General features: G+C 36.3%; 1 protein-coding gene across 1 annotated transcript in view; it reads left to right on the top strand.

Annotated features, from left to right (window-relative positions):
- Positions 1 to 5,664, top strand: part of DNAH12 (dynein axonemal heavy chain 12) — a 313,213-nt gene that overhangs the window by 136,151 nt on the left and 171,398 nt on the right. The gene's annotated exons all lie outside the window — the stretch shown is intronic.

The raw sequence follows: 5,664 nt of genomic DNA, 5'->3' as shown, positions 1-5,664 counted from the left end.
TTGGGTTTTCTAGGTAGAGGATCATATTATCAGCAAATAGGGATAGTTTGACTTCTTCCTTGCCAATTTGGATGCCTTTGATTTCCCTTTCTTGCGGCTAGGACTTCCAATATTATGTTGAATAGAAGTGGTGCTAGAGGGCATCCGTGTGTGGTTCCTGTTAGCAAGGGGAATGGTTTCAGTCTCTCTGCATTGAGAATAATGTTGGCTCTTGGTTTTGTATAGAAGCCCTTTATTATATTGAAGAATATCCCTTCTATTCCTATTTTATTGAGAGTTTTTTTTTTTTTTTAATATATCAGGAATGACTGTTGGCTTTTATGAAATGCCTTTTCTACATTGATTGACAGAATGATGTAGTTCTTTTACTTTGTTTTATTTATGTGATGGATGATGTTTGTTTTTCTAATGTTGAGCCATCCTTGCATAGGTGGTATGAACCCCACTTGGTCATAATCTGTTTTGTTTTTGTTATGTTATTGGGGTCTATTGGCTAGCATTTTGTTGACAATTTTCACATCTATATTCATGAGGGATATCAGTCTATAGTTTCCTTTTTAGTGATGTCTCTGCCTGGTTTTGGTGTCAAGATACGCTTGTTTCATAAAATGAATATGGGAGGATCTCATCCTTTTCTATCTTTTGTTATTGTTTGAGTAGGACTGGTGTCAGTTCTATTAATGTTTGATAAAATTCTTCAGTGAAACCGTCTGGGCCAGGACTTTTTTGTTGGTAATTTTTTTTATGACTTTTTCAATTTCTATTTTTGTTATGGATCTGTTCAACTTTTCTACCTCAGTCTGTGTTAGTTTAGGTAAGTAGAAATCTGTCCATTTCTTCCAGATTTTTAAATTTGTTGGAGTACAGTTCTTCATGGTATCCTGATATTATCCTTTTTACTTCAGTTGGTTTTGTTGTGATGTCGCCAATTTCATTTCTTGTTCATGTTATTTGTATTCTCTCCCTCTTTTCCTTTGTTAAATTTGCTAGTGGTTAGCAGTTTTATTCATCTTTTCAAAAAAACAACTTCTAGTCTTGTTGATTTTTTTCTATCATCTTTCTATTTTCTGTTTCATTGATTTCTGCTTGAATCTTAATTATTTCCTTTCTTCTGGTGCTGTAGGCTCTTCTTGCTTTTGTTTTTCTAATTGTTGGAGATGTTGGTTTGAAGTGTTGATTTTGGCTCTTCTTTTTTGTTGTGTGCATTTATTGCTATAAATTGGTCCCTGTTCACTGCTTTTGCCTTGTCCCAAAGATTTTAGTATGCTGTGTTTTCATTTTTGTTTAATTCAAGGATTTTTTTTAAATTTCTTCTATTACTCAGTCATTCTTAAGGAGGGTAGTGTTCAGTCTCCATATGTTTGCTTTTTTTCCATTGATCTTCCTGTTGTTGATTTGTAATTTTATAACATTGTGATCTGAGAAGGTGCTTGACATTATGTCAGTGTTTTAAAATTTATTAAGACTTGCTTTATGGCCTAACATATGGTCTATCCAGGAGAATGTTCCATGTGCACTGGAAAAGAGTATCTATTGTGCTTTTGGGTGAAGGGCTCTGTAGATGTCTATAAGGTCAAGTTGGTGGATTGTATTGTTTAGTTCTTCTGCATCTTTGTTGAGTTTCTTTCCAGTTGTTCTATCTTTGATTGAAAGTGGTGTATTAAAGTCTTCTCTTAGTGCCTAAGGCATTTGACTGCTAACTAGAGCACTGGCGGTTCAAACCCACCAGCCACTCCTCAGAAGGAAGGTTGGGCAATCTACTTCTGTAGTGATACTGCTTTGGAAACCCAAGAGGGGTCACTATGAGTTGGATCCGACTTGATGGCAATGAGTTATTATGACTGTGGAGTCATCTATCTGTCTTTGCAATTCTGTTAAAGTCTGATTTATGTATTTGAGGCTCTTTCATTGGATCTGTAGACATTTATTATGGTTATAGCTTCTTGTTCAATTGATCCTTTAATCATTATATAACGTCCTTCCTTGTCTCATATGGTGGTTTTTGTCTTAAAGTCAATTTGATAAGAAATTAATATTGCCCCTCCTGCTCTTTTTTGATTGCCTTTTGCCTGCTATATCATTTTCCAACCTTTGATTTTTAGTCTATTTTTGTCTTTGTGTCTCTAAGGTGTGTCTCTTATAGAGCATATTAATTGGTTGTGTTATCTTGTTGAGTCTGCAACTCTTTGTCTCTGGAGTGATTCATTTAATCCATTAACATTCAGTGTAATCATTGACAAGTATGAATTCTGTCATTTTGTTATGTATTTTTTCTTAGTGTTTCTGGTTTCTTTGTTCCATATTATTTTCTGTGCTGAGTTCATTATGTTTATGAATTGTGTTATCATTTCCTTTGTTGCTGTTGTTTTAGTATTTGCTGAATATTTGTGCTTGTCCTCTTTTTTATTGTGATGTGAAGGTTTATCATTTTCCTTTGAGGTTACCCTGTGATTTATAATTTTCTCCCCAAGTTTAGAACAGTCCATTCTATCTTGCAACTCTCTTGACTTCCTCACCATTTTGAAGTTCTGTAACTACCCTATTTTTTTCTCTTTTTGATTTGTAGTTGTCCTCATTTGCCACTTGATGTCTCTGGTTCCCTGTTTATGATCTTGTAAGCTTATTTTACTTTGGATACATCTATAGCTGTGTTGGTTTCTGGGATATGTCATCTTGTGTATTAATTGTTGGTTGTTGTTTGGTATTATTGGTTCTCAGTTCATACGATTCCCTTTAGTATCTCTTGTAAGGTTGGTCTGGTTTTAACAAATTCCCTTAATTTCTGCTTATCTGGAAATCTAATTTCACCAGCATACTCGAGGGATAGTTTTGCTGGGTATATAATTCTTGGTTGGAAGTTTTTCTCTTGTAGGGTTTTATATATACCATCCCATTGCTTTCTTGCCTGCATGGTTTCTGCTGAGAAATCTGAACTTAGTCTTATTGCTTGCCCTTTGTAGATAACTTTTTATTTTTCCATGCTGTTTTCAGGATTTTTTTTTTTTTTTTAGTCTTTGGTTTTGATGAGTTTGATGATGATATGTCTTGGTGGTTTTCTTCTGGGTTCTCTCCTATTTGGGATTCACTGGAGTACTTGAATGGATATATTCTCATCTTTCATCATATTAGGGAAGTTCTCTTCCAACAAATCTTGGGACCAATTTCTCAGTGATTTTCTTTTTCTCTTCCTGTTCAGGAATTCTGATTACATGTAGGTTATTCCTTTTGATGGTATCTCATATGAATCTTAGGCTTCCTTCATTTTGTTTTGATCTTTTTTTTTTATTGATCCTTTCCAAAGAAGGATTCAAGTATTTGCCTTCAATCTCATTAATTTGTCTTCCATTGATTTGATTCTACTCCTTTGCCCTTTCAATGTGTTATCTATTTCTGAAAATTTAGTATTAATCTTCTGGATTTATGTCTGTAGATCTTGTATCATTTCTAATATTACATTTGTTGTTTTGTTCTTGTATTTTCTTCTGAAATTGTTCTAGTGTTTTGTCTGTGTTTTCCTTAATATTGTCAGTGTTTTCCATGATCTGTCTCTCAATCTCTTGAAGGTACCTAAATATAATTCTTTTGTATTCGTTATCAGGGAGTTCCAATGCTTCTTCTTCCTCTGGGATGTGTTCTGGGTCTGTATCCTGCTCTCTTGTTTCCACCACTTTATCTTTCTTTTTTGTGTGAACTGTGATGGTCTGTTGTCTCTGAGACATTGTGACATTGTTGTATTTATATTTGTATTTGTATTTAATTGGTGATTGTATGTTGGAGTGATTTGCCCAAGATTTTCATTTTCTTTTTTTGTGTCTGTATCAGAGTAAGAAGGGTACTGTGTTCCTCTATTCAATAGGTGGCAGCACTTATGTACTCACTATCTGTCTCCTGGTAGTTGTGATAGAGAATGAGAGTGGCTTCACAGATCTCTGTTAACTGTTTGTGAAGAGCAGTTAAGGGTGAGTCAGGCTCCTCTCGGTGGTAATTTATCATTGGCCAGTTGGTGGAGAAAGAAGTGGTAGCTCTCATTCAGTAAGTGGAGCTGCAGGAGATGCAGGTGTGGTTGTGTCATATGGGCACAGTTGCTGTCTCCCACTCAGTTAGACAAAAACAACAGTCAAAAACCATCAAAAAAGTAAAAGCAAGTGGACCATAAACACACAGGAACAGTCACAAAAAAGAGAAAAAGAAAGATGGAAGGCAATAAATAAAGGAAAATATTTAAAGAAATACTTTAAAAAGGCATAAGAAATATACATAGAAAAAGGGGGGAAGCCCTCCCCCCCCACAATAACTGGGGAAGGGCTAATAAGAGAAAAGAGGCAGAGAAGGAAAATGAGGAAAAAAATGCAAAAAGAAAAACAAGGAATGGGGAGAACCATGAGAAAGAAAAAAATGGGAACCAGGAACAGAGAAGAGAGAAAAAGCTGAAAACTAGACCCTGGGAAGGGAAGAAAAAAGAATAATAATAAAAAGGATGAAAGAAAATAATTTTCAAACAGATAAATATAAACAAACTAAAAAAAAATAGGAAAAAAAAAAAATCTGGGCAGAGCAGAGCTCCCAGGCTCTGTCAGAGCACACAGACTGGGATGGAATTCCTGCCAGTCCAGAAGGTGGGTGGGAGTGAGGGATGGCTGCACCTCCGTTCACTAAGAGGGTGTGCGGTGTAAGAGTAACAAGGGGAACATCACACATTTCCAGTCAGTTGTGTCAGCAATGTCCTTGCAGTCCCTGGCAAGTTCAACCTATCCTTAGGTCCCTGAAATCAGAGAGAAGACTATCGCTTTAAATATCCATTCAAAATGGCTGCACCCTCCGGACAGCTAAAAGTCTACAGCTCAGCCCACCTTCCTCTTCACTGCTTCCCCTTTTATTCACCAGCCATCAGTGTGGTCCTCTGTGCAGCCCCTGGCTAGCAAGGCCGATTTTTAGGTTAATTCTTGGGTCCTAACACCACTTGGCAATATCTAAGCTGTCTGTGCCGTCAGGATCACTGACAGACCACAGCTCCATATGTCTCCTTTTTCAGTGTTTTCATGCAGGTTCTTGTAGTTGGAGTTTAGTCCACTTGTGTATCCTTCCTTTCATAGCTCAGGGCTCCATGATTATCTTCTTCATTGGTGTTGTTTCCCCTTTTCTTTGTTGAAGAAGGTCTGTGTAGTTTGTCTGCCTACTCCACCATCTTACCAGAACTCTAGATTCTTTTGTTTTTAAAGATGAATGGGATACATATGAAGTATTAGAGGATAAGGAGATTTTAAAGCATTTTCACTTTGCTTTGGACCCTTTAAAAACTGCTTTACTTTGTGCAGCTAGAAAATTGTATGCTAAAAACTAACTGAACTATGTAATAGTATAACTACTTCTCTGAAGCTACAAATAAGACTAAGTATATTTGTTTATGAGAAGCTCTGGTGGCACAGTGGTTAAGGTATTTGACTGTTAATCAGAAGGTCAGTAAATCAAACCCACCAGCTACTCTGTGGGAGAAAGTTGAGGCAGTGTGTTTCAGTTAAGGTTTATAGCCTTGGAGACCCTGTGGGGTGGTTCTACTCTGTCCTGTAGGGTTGCTATGAGCTAGAATTGACTCAATGGCAATGGGTTTGGTTTCGTTTGTATATATTTGTTTACATACTGTTTTTTGTTAGCATAGTTTTTTTT

The sequence above is a fragment of the Orycteropus afer genome, unplaced genomic scaffold (assembly GCF_000298275.1).
Source record: "Orycteropus afer afer isolate SDZICR_OR568_19922 unplaced genomic scaffold, OryAfe1.0 scaffold00041, whole genome shotgun sequence".
Lineage (NCBI taxonomy): Eukaryota > Metazoa > Chordata > Mammalia > Tubulidentata > Orycteropodidae > Orycteropus > Orycteropus afer.
Note: the sequence above shows the minus strand (reverse complement) of the source record. Positions and strands in the feature narration are given on the sequence as shown.